Below are 15,800 nucleotides of genomic sequence, written 5' to 3'. Positions count from 1 at the left end.
TGGCGTATGAGTTGGCAGTGATCACCCCATCACTCCTTCCGGCAAGAACACACCAATGGAATCTGATGCTGAGACTGTGGTTTCCAAAGAAGATTCCTGGTTGCTGCAGAGTTAAGGAATTGTGCTGCTCTGGTCCCCTCCCTTGGACTTCAAAGCCTGCCTATTTGTGACATTGACAACTGCTGAGATGAAAGCAGGAAATTCAGTCTGCAGTGAGTGGCTGGAAGCTGGCAGTTCTGTGTGTGGTTTTTATCCTGAATGGGAACGCTACAGAGCAACATACAGTCGCTTGTTTTGTTTTTGCTTGTTTTGAACAGTGAGCCAGGCAATCCTGACTTTGAAAATGCCCGAGAAATGCATATTTTCTTCTTCCCAGAAGATTCTACTTTAATGAAATGGAGCGATTTCACTAGTTTCCTCTCACATTTATCGTATCTAAAGTGAAGTATTTCAGAGTTGAGAGGGTTTTCTTCTGATATTTCCATTACATAAAAACACAGAATTGAGCCCTCAAGTCCTAAGACATGTTGATCTTCAGCATAGTCTAGCTTACTGATTCTCAAAATCTGTTGAATAGCATGAAATTTAATTTTTAGTCCTATCATGAGAACTGGGTAGAATTAAGTAAACTCTGACTTCACATTCCATGAAAAATAAACTGTTGAACCAAGTGTATGTATTGGTCAGCTGAATTTTACAAGCAAATCGCAGAAACCTTCAAATCAAACTAACTGAAACTGAGAAATGAACAAGATCTCTGTAACAGTGAAGGTCAAAGGGAGATCTAACTTCAAAAATAATCTAACCTACTATATCAATGAATCTTAGGATCTGGTTTTTATCCTTCTCTCAACTGAGTTCACTCCAGTCCAACCTCATTGTGGCACAGGAACTACCTGCCACTTCAGGTTTTTACCCGAACGAGCCTAACTGCGGTAGGAAAAAGAACTGAACCGAATTGAAAGTTTTGTAAAATCCCAGTTACGCTGGTTTATTGTCAACATCATTTCATCACCCTGGAACCCATCGCTGATGTTTGGGAGGTCCTGTGCTTTGAACAGCCAGGCAAGCAAATTCCCTTTTTTGAAAGCCACACAAACTCCATGAACAGAAAACTTGCATCTTTACAGAGAGAAATTGTACTAAATGTTGCCCAATGTGGAATTTGGACAAGTGAAATGAGAGATACATGTCAGCACATCCTAAGATAGAACAGATAATATTTATATTAAGATGTATCGCGATCAGTTGAATTCCATCCCTTCTCTAATGTTCAAAGGCAAACGCAAGGTAACAAGATCCAAAATGCTTCTAAAGTTACAGGATTAACTTCCAAGTGATGAAGCTTATTATTTTTTTCCCTGTATATTTGCATCAGAGAATCTTATTTCTTTAAATTTTCTTAGCTAAACACCTCTATCCAGTTTGCTGAATGTAAAACATAAATGGAGCTCAACTCTTGGACAGTTGTAGTATCGGTTTGTTCCCCTCCATCAACTGGGCCAATAAACCATGGTGAAATACACAGTCTCCATTTATTCTCCTTAATAGTGACCTTGATATTCTCCTTAATAGTGACTCATTAGTGAATGAGTCCCTGCCATTCATATGATGTCACACTAAACATTTTTTGAACACAAAATCTCTAATCTCATGCCAAGAAATGTTGTCACATGTTCAAAATCACATCATCTGAGCCAGGATTTGTCAAACAGTCCCTAGACCTTGTCACCTGTTCTAAACTGACTGCCTTGTACTCATTAGACTCAATTCAACCAAGAACCTTTGTGTTTGTACTTTCACGCTGGACCTGTCGTCATCTTCAAAGCACCAATTTGAAATGACTTATAGGTAGCCAAGGTGATATTCCTGTGCAGCCCTGCCTTCCATAGCAGTCTAGCCATCACAATACTGAGGTCTTCCAGTGTTGTTAGTGGAACTGAAATACCAGGTCCCATGATTGATTAGGCTAAGTAAACCTACATATGCTGTGCTTGTAAAACATAGCATGTACCTTTTCCAGTCCACTCTCTTTTTCTCCCTACTCAGAAGTCCTTCCCAAAAGGGCAAACCTCAAAAAGGTCAATCCCTAAAGGACAAATATGTATGTTCTCTTTGATATAAGGCAACCTTCATGCAAAACATAAGATCAATAGCCCTTTCAATACTGCTTCAGCTGCAATCCATGGGTTTTGACATTTTTGTTCTTACTTTCATTTCTTCAAAATAGTTTCTTTTAGTAAATTGTTCATTGACTCATTGATCATACAGTAGCATTATGTTCTCCAAGAAGGATTTTTGCTTTCTGTTTTATTTCTTCATCTGCACATTGGTCATTCTGTAGCATGCTATTTAACTTCATGGTGTTGTACATTTTTAAAGTTTCATCCCTGTTGTAGATTCTGTTTTATGGTTTTTCATTTAGAGATTAAAGGAAAGAAAAAACGTAACAATACACTATAAAAAACCATAAATGGGTGTCTCATTTGCGAGTGGGATTGTAAATAATTCCAATTGTTTTCTTATGCCTTTCTGTACTTTATGATTTTGTATAGTAAATGAGATGATTTCAAGATTCAAAAACTTGCAGGCATTATGTTCATACAGACTCAACTGGTGGCAAATGTTAACTCTTTGATAAATCTTGTTCTGATCACTCACTTTCTAAACTGAATTCTATCACTATTTATTTTGTATTCTGCCTACACAATACATATAATACATACATTCCTAGTACTGAAGTCACCTTTTAATGTGTATATATTTATTTGTGTCAGATCTTATCAATATGATATTTAAAGGAGAATAATTTGTGTATAGAACTTCTGCTTTTTGAGATAAAAATATTTTGGAAGGCAGGGATCATACTCTGCTTTAGGTATCTTTTACAATCCCTATTACACAGCAGACAATCAATCAACGCGATGGGATAAGGGAAATATATAGAAGAGATTTAAAATTTCATTTCTGTCATTTTGACTTTCTATCAACTCTCCTCTATAAGCAAAGAAAACGAATTATTTGAATTCAATTTCTCTAGAGACTCATCTTCCAATGAAAGTGTAAATCAGGAACAAGGTACCTCAAGGCAACTGCTTTGAGAACAGAGAGGAAAACTGAGGGCTGGAAAAGCCACTGTGAAAGCACAGTGATGAATTCTTAGATCAGCAAGAGGCAGACGATTTAAAGACTGGGCTTTCTCGGGCCCGGCGGTGTGGCCTCGCGGCTAAGGTCCTCGCCTTGAACACCCTGGGATCCCATATGGGCGCCGGTTCTGATCCCGGAGCCTCCAATTCCCATCCAGCTCCCTGCCTGCGGTCTGGGAAAGCAGTCAATAAGACCCTGCACCCGTGTGGGAGACCTGGAAGAGGTTCCTAGGTCCTAGCTTTGGATAGGCACAGAACCAGCCGTTGCGCTCACTTGGGGAGTGAATCATCAGATGGAAGGTCTTCCTCTCTGTCTCTCCTCCTCTCTATATATCTGACTTTGTAACATAAATAAATAAATCTTACAAAAAAGACTGGACTTTCTCACTGATATTAAATCTATGTTTTAGTTTCAAGCATCAAATTTGTCACTGGAAAAAGAAATTGGAATAACACTGTCTTGATTAACCAAATCATAATTATCTTCTGAAGAAGAAGGAAGCAGTGGATTCAGGATTGGCCTTGCAGAAGACCAAATTTTGACCTGATTTCTCAAAGAACAGTTCTTTTATTACTCTGCTTTCTGCTATTTCCCAATACAAATATTGGGCAGTGAATTCAGTAGATATTTGAATATTCCCTAAATTCAATCTGTCGGTGAATGTTGAACAGTGTGCTCTGGAGACATACTCCTGACATCTCTAGAACTGATGGAAGTGCCCATCTAAGTACAAACAACAAAAAGATCCCTCTCATCCCTCCCATCATTCATGAGAGACTCCTGCTGAGGTCCCCATTTCTGAATGCATCTACCCCTGGGAGAAGGAGCTGTATTTCCCTCATTCAAGGATTCTGAGCAGTACCTCCAGCAGAGCAGGAGAACCAAGAGGATGGAGACACAGGGAGCAACTGATGCGGATACTGAGAAAAGGAAACTAGAGCTTGTCAGCAACACTCCAAGAAGAGCTGGATCTTGGCTGCCTCATGATTGTTTTCCAGTCCAAATTCATGCACTCCTGGTCTTATCTGTTGCCTATAATGTAATTACCTTTCAGTGTTTCCATATTACACATTATTCAGACACTAATACATGCTTCTAGGTGACTGTCGTGATCGTAATGACATTATTAAGGAGGAAGCTCGGGACTAGTGAAGAAAATTAAACGTGTCCAGAAGAAACCGGGCATCTAATTCACTTTCTTACGCCCAACTAGAGTCCAGTGAAATCCCAGCACCATGTTTGCTTCCCAGTAAGACCTGTTCTCCAAACCCAGTGCTTCAACCGACGCATCTTTTTCCCATCCGGTGACCACATGGCACACTGCAAATGGTTTCTTCTGTAAATCATTTTGACAGACACATTCACTGCACTTGGCACTTCGCTGAAAAACACCACATTCTAGCACCATGTTCCCCTTCCAGTCAATCATTCTTATCCATCGCTATCACTGTTACACTACTTTCTCAAATCGGCGATATTCAAGATAATATCATTGTGTAGGCAGACAGAATCCTCAAGTTTCTTCCTCATGATAGCATCCGCAAATATTTTAAGGCAGACCTTCAGTAATAAAAGTAGGCGGTGAGTTGGTGGTAGAGGGTGGTGGTATTTTAAGGGAACACATTACTTCCTGGAATTTTCTCTACCACTGAACAGAAGATTGACAAATGTTACCGTTGAGCTTGTTTTCTGGTCAAGCTCAGTCAGTCTTTGAGATAAAAATCATCACAATGTATCAATAACCTTTATTGCTATTTATCGTACGACACTTCATCATAAGCCTGTTTGGCTCAAGGAGTTGTGGCACAAATTTCTAGATTCACTTCGTAGTCACAACAGTAGTATGAAATTTTCTTGTTATTCTCACTTGATGTTAAGGAAATCTGATCAAAACAACCCAGTCCATAAATAGAAGAGCTGTGATCCTAATTCAAGAATCCCAAATTTAAAACCAGTGATCCTAAGCATTATACTTTGATTTTCTTGTGTGATCTCAAAACATATTGAAGTTTTAAGATATTTATTGGAGAGACTCATGATTATCTTCACAATTCTGTGTAAGTTTTCCTTTTGGTTTCTCTGATTGCTATCATAAGGGTCAAGTAATCGATACTGTTTGAACTGCCCATGTTCTTTCATCACCCCATTTCTGTTCTAGTGATCTTTATAATCTACCAAAGACACAACTAGAATAGACTTTCTGCCCAAGATGCAATCCAATTCGCCAGTCTTCTGAACTCCTGAAAAAACATACTGCAAGAAAATGTAAAGTTTGTACTTCATAAAAATTGTCAGGAGTCAAGAAAAATAAACAGGACCAACAAAATATTAGTTTGCACCTGCTCTAAACAGATGACTGTAAGGCAAACTGAGGGCTAACAAAGATACACATTGAGAAAAATTTTCCAAAGAGCAATTATATGATATCGTCCAGGATTTTCATTTCAGAATTTGTTTTATTACATAATCTGAAGCTTGCCTGACCATTCACGTATGAAATATCTGTACTTGTTACAAAAGAAAAGAGCAGGGTTAGGGAAAACAAATTCAAATGATGGCAGACAGCAAATAAGTCTGGAAAATTTGTGTAACTGTGGCATACATTATTTTGGATTTTCCTAATAATTCTAAATAAAATGATCTTCCGTCCAATGATTCACTTCCCAAGTGAGCGCAACTGCCGATGCTATGCCAGTCCGAAGCCAGGAGCCTCTTCTAGGTCTCCCACGCGGGTGCAGGGTCCCAAAGCTTTGGGCCATCCTCAACTGTTTTCCTGGGCCACAGGCAGGGAGCTGGATGGAAAGCGGGGCCGCCGGGATTAGAATCTGTGCCCATAAGGGATACCGGGCATGCAAGGCGAGGACCATAACCACTGCACCATCGTGCCGGGCCCTATTTTGCTACACATTTTAAAATTTTTTTCTATGCAAATTTTATATCAAATAAGAATTTCTTTGAGTCAGAAGAAAATCAGTTTTCAAAATAATACTCAGATCAGGAATTTTGGCTTTACATACTAGGCTAATTTTAATCTTCAATCAAATTCTGGCTATCATAAATCAAGTTTTTACATGTCACACTATATTCATAATACTTAATTTTGGGTTCCACAGAGTCACAACGATTCAGCCACTCATTGTTAACTCCATGGCGCATGAATCAACACACTGTAATTCAACAAATGGAAGCCAAGTCTATGCATTTCAGCTTCATCAAGTCAGCAAATGTGAGTTTCACTCCTCCTTCCTGTTACAAATTCCTTCTTGTAACATGCACTGAGATGGCTAAGTTATCTGGAATAATTATTAGAATGTTAGAGGGAAAAATTTTTGTTATTTGACAATAAAATTATTTCATATTGTCTTTGTTGCATATATATGTGACAGTTAAATACCGTGATACACTATCCCCAAAGGAGGAAGGTGTTAAATGTCAGAATTAACCAAGGATTTTAGATAGATGCCATAAACCCAACTGTGACTCCTATGCACTAAAATATTTCTACTGTCATATTTGCAAGGATAAAATGTAATGTCAGTTAAGTTCAGTGAGCAAATATCTAGATATCACCTTATCTAGATATTAGATATTATCTACACAGAAAAGGTGATATCTAGATATTTTGCTCACTGAATTTGATTAACTCATTTATTTACCCTATTTGCTATTTACTCTATTTACGATTTACTCATTTATTTCCTCTATTTGAATTCTACAGGTGTTTAACATTCATGAAGTTTCCTAGGCGATTCTTAAACTCATTATTTTTGAAAACAATAAATTCATAGCCCGGCTCGATGGCTCCGTGGTTGTCTCCTTGCCTTGCACGCACTGGGATCCCGTATGGACACCAATTTGTGTCACACTTGCTCTATTTTTGATCCAGCTCCCTGCTTGTTGCCTGGGAAAGCATCAGAGGACCGCCCAAAGCCTTGCTTGGGCCTCTGCACGAGGATGAGAGACCCGGTACAAACTCCTGGCTGAGGATTGGCTCAGCTCCAGCAGTCCTGACCACTTAGGGAGTGAGCCAGCAGACAGAAGATCTTTCTCTCTGTATCTTCTTCTCTCTGTATATCTGCCTTTCCAATAAACATAAATAAATATTTGCCCCCAAAACCAATAAATTTAATTTTCATAGGACAGAGTAGATTTATATTTGAAGCATTCTTAGTAGCAACATAAAGTTTTAGTTTCATAAAAATATCAAAGGGATAGGCCTTTGTTAGCAATAGCATAGCAGGTGGCGATATCAGAACACTGACATTAACTTTTACATTTATCTACATTGATATTTCTAAGTTTTTTTAAATTGATGACCACAAAGTGCTACCTATATTCAGTCAGCAAAGTCATGAATCATGAATCCATTTTTATACTGGCATTCGATTTTTACAGATCAATGGCACAACCAAAATACAGCTAAAGTATATGTTTATTTAAGTGAGTATGCAGAGAATGGGAAATACACTGTAGTTTGTCTAGAAATGTGGTTCTAGCTGGATTTTGAAGCCTAGAGAGAATTACATCTTTTCTGGAAGATAAAACAAGTAATGCTGTATTAAATTTGAGTGCATTAAGCCTCCAGGCTCAGAAAAACAAGTAATCAACATGTAGTATGGAAAGATAAGAACGACAGCCCACTTATTGAGAAGTTAGAAGTAATCTCTTATTAAGCATCTCATGAATCATTGCACAGAATTACATCAATGACCGTACTGTCCCCTCTGAAAGATGAGTAAATTACAGCATAAAGTACACATAGTTCAAGACCACAAATTAATAATCCACAGCCTGTGGACAAGCTAAAGACCAAATACAAAGTCTGGCTAAAGAAAAACTATAAACAAAAATAAAAACAATCTCGCAATTGGCGATATCAACCAAGTTCTTAATTGCACACCCTTGGTCAAGTAGCACGGAACCACAAAGAACTGATGGAGAAAAACGTTCTAGGATGTGTCTCATCCAGTTGCCTTTTTTATAAAAGGGGAAACCAAGGCCGCCAGAAGTGACAAGTGGTAGGGAGGCACTCTGAACTCACTGAAGAATGGAGTATCCCACATTACTCAACTTCAACATACTTCATTTCTTCATTCCAATCAATGTGTCAGAACTTAAGTCAGGACTTAAGTCAGTAAGGACATATATTCTCTGTATGCAATTTTTCCACTATAGAACAGCTGTGGGAAGAATTTACCATATGGATAATATAGAAGAATATATTTGTCTGGCTTGTTACTTTTGGAGTAAAATCTATAGCTCATGTACTTTACATCTCTCAATTATGGAAGTCTTTATCATCATCATCACTGTTATTAAATAAACATTTTTTGCTTGGTCATTCATCCTCTCTAATTGTTTCATGTATTCTACAACTATCCTAGGAATCATCTCTTTGCAGTAGCAAATTCAGGTTCTGAGCTCATTCATGCTACTCAGCAACTGCAAAATTTCAATGAGGTAATTGACATTCTAAGTACTGTTACAAGTAACAGTGGACATAGCAATGCTCAGTTCATAGCATTGCTGCAAAAATGGAACATAGGTACAACATCTACTCCATTAGGAAAAAATATCTATAAACATTAGGGAAAAACTAGGAGTGGCTTTCTCTTGCCTACAAGGCCTGAATATTTAATTTCTTTGTCATAATTCTGGTAAGGTCTAAATTTGGCTGTAGTCTTTTCCTCCTACTTGTCCTTTTTCTTGCCTCAGAAAATCCCTTGTGCACCTTCAGCCTTGACTTGCTGAACAGAGCCTCTTAGTGTTTCTTGCACAACTCTCTGGGTCATGAAAAAAAGAAAAGGAGGGAAAGAGAGAGGAAAAGAGAAAAAAAAAGGTAATTTAGCTCTGAGTGATGTTCCCCCTATTATTTTTCCTTTTTGTTTCATTTCTGTCTCATTCAATTTTTACTGATAGAGCATGTTTATCATGGTCCCATGATGCATGTTGCTATCCAAGGTATCTTGATTTGCAAATGGTTTCTTCACCGTCAATAATGGACAGAAACATGTTAGGAAACTGATCCTATTATTCTATTGACAGGAGTTAATACGAGATTACTTCCAAAGACCGTGCTACCATGACATTATGTTTTAGAAGACTAAGAGATAATTTTACAGAGCTGAACTTCACGCAAATGGCTATATTTTCTAAGTTATCCCATTTCTTAAAATAATCAGCTCCTCATACTTCCAGAACAGAAATCATTTTCGAATTCATTCTGTTATGCTGCAGAGATGCAAGAAAGATCATAGGGTCTGAAGAAAGAGAAAAACACACAGAAAAGGCAGGGGCCAGTCATGGAGACTGATGCAAAAGAAACAAGATTATAGAAGTACAAGAGAACAAAGTCAGGGGCCATGGTTTTAAAAATAAATTTCACCCTGTATAACATAACATCCTGCTCCAAATTAAAAATTAAAAGATTCAAGACCTTTTCTCTGGTCCGTGTCTCTGATATATATATATATATATATATATATATATATATATATATATATATATATATGTAATATATATATGTAATATATATGTATATATGTAATATTCAGCTCCTGAATTCATAACTTTAGGTAGAATTTTAACCATATCCCTCTGTAGTTAAGAATGTGGATTTAAATAAGGATTGTCCATCACTACGCTCTGTAGTCAGCCTTAAAAATATAAATAATCAAAGGAAAAAGTCCTATTCATTTCATTTCTTTCCATAATCTAGAACCTTAACTTCAGAGTCGAGTTGGTCCATGATACAAGGATAAAACCTGAATGAAAGCTGCTAAGTTGATAAATACATGAATATTTGATTAAACACAAATGAACATAGAGGCAGACAATTGAAACTCTGCCTGTCCCAGTCCAGTGGCTGGCCTGGCGTGTGTGGGAAGCAAAGTCGGGGGGCACGCCTTGCTTCCTGTCAGCCAGCTCCTTCTGCCGCTGAGCGAGAAAGGAGGGTCTGGAAGGAAGATGTGCAGTGAGTAGAGCCACTTGGCAGCTCCTCAAAGGTCAGGCGCTCAAACACAGCTCAAGTAGGGTCCCTTGCCTATTGTGATTTGCTTCCCAAATGCTCACTTTTGGAGAAAGTTCAACAACATAATGACTCCTTAATTTGTTCACTTAACATATTTACTGTGCATCTTTTGAGTGAAAGGAACCGGGCTAGCAAGGTGCTTAAGCTCAGGTCCTTTGCATCCCATTCACTCTGCACTGAACATTGAGCAGTAGGTAATGAGCTGGACAAAGTTCTAGGTACAGAAGATTCTTGCTGCTCACAAGTTTGTAGTCGGGTTCAGTCAACTGATGTGAGTCGTAAAGAACTCCACCGTGGGAGGGATGTTAGCAGCGCTTTGCATGCAGTGCCTGTAATGAGATCAAGAATGGATGGAAAGAGTACCCTTATCCCTCTCCTTTCTAATCTACTCAAGGAAAATCTCACTTCTGGTTCTCAGTCAGCTGTAGAATTTATAAGCTATGGAAACTGATGTTCTGGTATAAGTCTGCCATTGTGAGAAAGCCCAAGACGGCATTGTATTAGGACTTAATACCTCCACTTTCATTCTGATGAAATACAATTAGAAAGGTATATGCTACATGATCATACCAAGGCTGTTATTTAAAAGTGTTATTTCTTATTACAAGTGCCTATGCTGATTTAAATAAAGGACAAGGTTTATGAGAATGAAATGCTAAAGTAATAAAGAAGGAATAAGTGGCAGGGAGTTCCCTCTTGATTTGTAATAAGCTGCTTGACTTGAAGCTTACATGTTTCTTGAAAATTATTAAAACAGATTATAAATAGTCAAATAGTGGCTGAATTCTGTCTCCAACATACTTCATGAAATATTCTGATTTAGAAAATCTGAAATAGTGAAATCTGATTAAATCAAAGAGCAAATCAATGAAAGCTTTGGTTTGGTTGGATTTCCTTTTTCCCTGTAACCAAATATCAGGTGCCCTGTAACTAAATATCAGGCGTCCCTCCCCCTGCAAAAAAAAAAAAACCACAAATAAAAAAACAAACATAAAAGTTAAAGAGTTGAATATCTGATTTAGAAGGCAATAAACTTTGGGCCCAGTGTAATAGCCTAGTGGCTAACTACTTGCCTTACAATCACTGGGATCCCATATGGGCACTGGTTCTAATCCCGACAGCACAGCTTCCCACCCAGCTCCCTGCTTGTGGCCTGGAAAAGCAGTATTAAAGAATACTCTCTCTGTACCCTCCATAATCTTCAAAAACATTACTGAAAAATCAAGAAATTGCAAAGGAACAATGGAAGTAGATTAAATAAAGACTTTAGGCTGGGAAAAGAATTTTGCTGTTTTTTTTTTTTTAATTCAAGTGAAAGAGCCATTTCCTTCCTTTTGAGACTCTTCAATGGAAGGACGGTCCCTAAGCAACAGCATATACAGAAGGAAGTTACCCACCTGGAACAACAGATCGCTTAAATGAAACCCAGTTTGGTACCTTGTCCATAATGAACCTTGTTATAATAACCACGTTAATATAACCACGCATACTGACTTGTTATGCATTTAGATTCCTAGGCACATACTTGAGTAGAGACAGCAAGTTCCATAACAAATCATTTGGCTCCTTGTCAGAAATTTGGATGTATGCAATAAGCAGACCACAAACTTCTCACAAGTTTAAAACCTCCAAACTCTCTGAAAGGCGATCGCCCTATCCCTTTCACTTCCTACATCTGATAATATGTGTCCCCTAATTAACACTTAATGATATAGTCCATCATATTAATTTTGCAGGATCATAATGGGGTATGCAGTGGAATAAATGAAGGATGAGGTCAAAAAGATGAATTTACATTGGAAGTCCTATTATCAGTTCTCCTTAATAAATGTTAGTGAACGTGGAAAATTAATAGCCCCAATGCTCATTAGAAATTCATTTGGCTAGTTTCTGCACTGATAGGGATTTTGCAAAAACTTTCATTTTTTTTTTGAAAGAACACTACCACACTTCAAAATATTTTCAAATGTATAGATGACAGAGAAAATAGATAAAAGCAGAAATGCAGATCCTATTGGTCATAATTCTATTTATGTCATAGAAGGTGTATGAGCACATCTCTTTTACATGTATGCAGCTTTTTTAGTATTTTATGATACAATTGCATAGGCTCAGGAATTTCTCTTCTTATCCTCCTCCTTCCTCCCCTGACCCACTGATTTCCCCTGTATTGTTACAACAATACACTCCTTCAACAACTCTGAATCTATATCTCTATGTGCAGTTTATTTCCCAAATGCCCACAATAGCCAGAACTGGGCCAGGTCAAAGTCAGGCGCCCATAACTCAATCTGGGTTTCTCTTAGGGGTGACAGGAATTAAACTACCTGAGTTATCACTGCTGCCTCTCAGAGTACATATTAGCAAGAAGCTGGAGTGGAGCATGCAGCCATGACCATAACCTGGAGTGTGTGTTGACATTCTAAACCAGGGCTTACCTGGCGCACCATACAGCTGTCTTCAGTATTGTCACCATGTTGAGAATATATGAGACTAACTTTAAAAGTTTGTGAAAGCATGAAGTCAATCAGTTGATTTTGATGCAGAAAACTTGGAAATCTATGCAAACAAAGGGTCTTTAAAAAAAATTGTACATGAAATTTGAAAAGTTTTTTCACCCAAATAAACTCATCTTTTCATTGTCTTTCCCATTAGCTTTTGGAAATCCTTCCATATATTGATTATGGCTCCATACGAAGGCTCATTCGGGGAGAGGGCATGTGAAATCAGAATACATACCGTCGCAAAGGTGAAGCCTGACATTTTTTCATGGAAAAAGAGTCACAATTGAAGAAAGAACAGAAAATGTTGGGAGTATCACGAAGGGAAATAGAGACTACAGAAGACAGCCACAAAGTAAGAGCAAGGAAGGAGGGTGGAGGAGACAGAGTGGAAATGAAGTCAGGGTTAAGTACGAATTGACTGAGAAAATTCCACATGGAGACATTCAACAGTTGGAGCCACGCAGTGAAATCCTGGAGAAATCTGACCTGCTGATGAGCTCTGGAACTTCTTCTCACAAAGGATTATTTTATTTGCCTTCCTTTCCTCTTTTCTTCCTTGTCTTTTAGCTACAAGGACTTCAAACAGTTCCTGGAAACGTGGAATTAAAAGATAAACTGGGGAGCGGGTGATTGGTCTAGCAGCTTAGAAACCCACATCCCACAAGAGAGAAATGGGTTTGATTTCTAGCTCTGCCTTGGCACCAATTTTCCTCTAAAAATCTGCCCAGGAGGCAGCAGGTCAAGGAGTTGGAGCCTTATACTGAGTATAGCAGTATAGCCGGTAATCTTCACTGAGTCCCTGGCTCTGGGCCTCAACCTGCTCAGCTTCAGCCAGGGCTAGCATTTGGGAAATGAACAAGCAAATGGCCAATCTATCTCTGTCTTTTGGATCTCTCTCTCTCTGTATGTCTCTCAAAGATTTTTCTTAAAAGGTCAGTTTATTTTGGTGCAGACAAACTTCAAAATCCATGGGTAGCCTTTTCATAATATGCGTCTCTCATGAACCTCTGGAAGGCCCCTCATATTTAGTAATACTTAGATACAGCAAGGCCACAAAGATCCCTGAATTCTCAATGTTTTGGTTCGTATGAAATGATACTAAGAAAATGATGAGGTCAGTGAAGGCACAGAGTGTTTTTGAGAAAAGAACTGTGATGTTCGCAATTATGACAACAATAATGTCACAGCAATATGACACCACTACTTCCACAGTGTCAAGCTTGGTTTTATGTCATATTCTTTCTGAAACTTCAGGTGATACTAAAGGTGGAGAAACTCAGGCTTAGAAAAATGATGGCTCGGGCCCGGCGTGGTGGCGCAAGTGGTTAAGGTCCTCACCTTGCACGCCCAGGATCCCATATGGGCGCCGGTTCTAATCCCAGCAGCCCCGCTTCCCTTCCAGCTCCCTGCCTGTGGCCTGGGAAAGCAGTCGAGGACGGCCCAAACCCTTGGGTCCCTGCACCCGCGTGGGAGACCCGGAAGAGGCTCCTGGCTTCGGATCGGCATAGTATCGGCCATTGCGCTCACTTGGGGAGTGAATCATAGGACGGAAGATCTTCCTTTCTGTCTCTCCTCTCTGTATATCCGCCTTTCCAATAAACAAAATAATAAAAATAAATCTTTAAAAAAAAAGAAAAATGATGGCTCTTTCCCAAGGGCATTCAGTGAAGAAATAGCCAAAGTGGAATCTGAAATTACTCCATCTGACCCAAACATCTGCACTCAGAATTAAAAATTATCGTCCCGTATGGAGTGTTAAACTTGGCAAAAACCTTAAGTTGGTAAAGATTTGAATCACAGGGAGAGATCCTAAATAACAGAATAAGCAAAGATTTGGGGAAGAAATGAGAAGTAGTGATGGAGGCAACTGACAAAGAATGGATAACAAGGCCCAAGCTGAACTATTGTCTTAACTTAGAGGCTTAGTACCCTATGCCCTGCTCTTCAAGATAACCTGAGTTGCATATTTTCTCTTTGGTTTGCATATCGGAATGTCAAGCTGAACAGCTGAGTTGAAGGGATTTTTATTGGTGTTGAAGCATTGCACAGATAAAATGAACAAGAAATATAATACACTTCTGTCACAAATCCACCTTAATAAATATGTGGAGAAAATATGTTTTCAGCAAATTTCTTATCCATGTAAACTTCAAACTACTTTATTCTATAGCTGCTTTCCGCATTTCTGCCCTTTTCCTGTCTCTAAATTTTAATATGCTTCCCACTTAATGAAACCAAGAGGAGGATGATTGTGAATGACCTTCTATTGTTGTGCCTTCCTTGTTGATGCTAACTTGTGTTGTCTGTCTTCTGCATTCCAATTTGGTTTTCAAAAGTGAATTTTGGAGACTTCTAAAAATATCTTCCTTTTGCTCTGCATGTAAACATGCTGATTTCTAAAGAAAATGCTTTTATTATCAGGGTGTAATATAGCATAAAAAATTTTAACTGCCACTTTCATGTCAGAAAGAACAAAATCACATAAAGAAACCTGTTAGAAATTATTTCACTCACAGGCACGTGGGAATAAACCAAAGTATTTGTAGGTAGAATTCTGTGTTTTTCAACATGCATTTCTCCAAGTAAAATGTCTTTGATAGCTACAGACCACAGGAGATTGAGAGTTTAAGAAAGCTATGCAATATGAATAACTTAGATGCATCCCAGAATACTTTATTTTTCATCTAGTGTTTAAACTGTCAGTATCATTTCTCTTGATACATTGCATGTAGCCCAACGATGGGATAATTCTGCTCTGAATGCCTAATCTACTTGTTTTCGTGAATAAACTTTTATTGGAACGCAGCCACACCTGTGTCTTTAAAAATTGTCTGTGGCAGACTTGGCACTACAGCGACAGGTTAGAGTACTGACAGAGGTGATAGGGCCAATAAAGACTGAAATATTTATCATCTGACCCTTTATTGAAAATGCTTACCGCCACCTGCTGAAGACAAAGATAAATATGGGGCAGAGGACAAGAAGGGCAATGGCTGCAAGACTGTATTTGTTTTTCCTTTTTCTAAAATATTTGCCAAATGTTGTAACACAATGGTTGATCCCACATGCTCGTTTTCCTCTGACTTTCTTGCATGCCAATTAAACATGCAAAAATCATG

Source organism: Ochotona curzoniae, unplaced genomic scaffold (assembly GCF_017591425.1).
Source record: "Ochotona curzoniae isolate NIBS_2020 unplaced genomic scaffold, NIBS_Ocur_1.0 contig_1302, whole genome shotgun sequence".
NCBI lineage: Eukaryota > Metazoa > Chordata > Mammalia > Lagomorpha > Ochotonidae > Ochotona > Ochotona curzoniae.
Note: the sequence above shows the minus strand (reverse complement) of the source record.